The sequence below is a fragment of the Penaeus monodon genome, chromosome 32 (assembly GCF_015228065.2).
Source record: "Penaeus monodon isolate SGIC_2016 chromosome 32, NSTDA_Pmon_1, whole genome shotgun sequence".
In the NCBI taxonomy this organism is placed as follows: domain Eukaryota; kingdom Metazoa; phylum Arthropoda; class Malacostraca; order Decapoda; family Penaeidae; genus Penaeus; species Penaeus monodon.
This window is the reverse complement of record NC_051417.1, coordinates 30,810,303-30,810,908: the sequence shown is the minus strand read 5'-3', so window position 1 is coordinate 30,810,908 and position 606 is coordinate 30,810,303. Positions and strand designations below refer to the sequence as shown.

The 606-nt window shown below is 50.8% G+C and overlaps 1 protein-coding gene across 1 annotated transcript in view; it reads left to right on the top strand.

Annotated features, from left to right (window-relative positions):
• The window catches only part of LOC119593792, a gene marked incomplete in the record, with an annotated part of 129,698 nt that overhangs the window by 60,276 nt on the left and 68,816 nt on the right, over positions 1-606 (top strand).

The following is a 606-nucleotide window of genomic DNA, read 5'->3' as shown; positions in this document are numbered from 1 at the left end:
CTTCTTTATGTATGTGTGCGAGCCCGTGCTATTATGTATGTGTGTCTGCTTCTTTATGTCTATTGAGTGTGCGCGTGCTTTGTGGAAGATTTTAAAGGTTAACATGGACTCCTAGTTTTTTTTTTGTCCACTGCTCTCAAACAATGTTCTATCCATCCTAGGCTATACTTTCCTTTTTTTACACATGCGCTGCTAGTGTCTCAATCCGAGGCTGTAAATACGTCTCCTTCCCCACACCTTTCATCACGGTCGTCGGCCTCGTCTTGGCTGCTGCCGGGCTAGTCGATGACCACGCGCGCACTTCGGACATAACGCCGAGGGGAAAGAGAAGGAGAGAAGAGAGGGATAAAAAAAGTCTCATCTGTGAGTTGCTTGGTGATCAATGGCCGGAGGCCTCGCAGGGGCGGCAGGGATGGGGGTTAGGGGTAGGGCAGGGATGGGGATAAGGGGTAGGGCAGGGATGGGGATAAGGGAAAGGGCAGGGATGGGGGCAAGGGGCAGGGCAGGGAAAAGGGAGGGGAAAGGGGTAAGGCTTGGGGAAGAGGAAAGGGGAGGGGCTCGACAACTTGCGACAAACTTGGGAAGTTTTTTTATTTATTTTTTTAA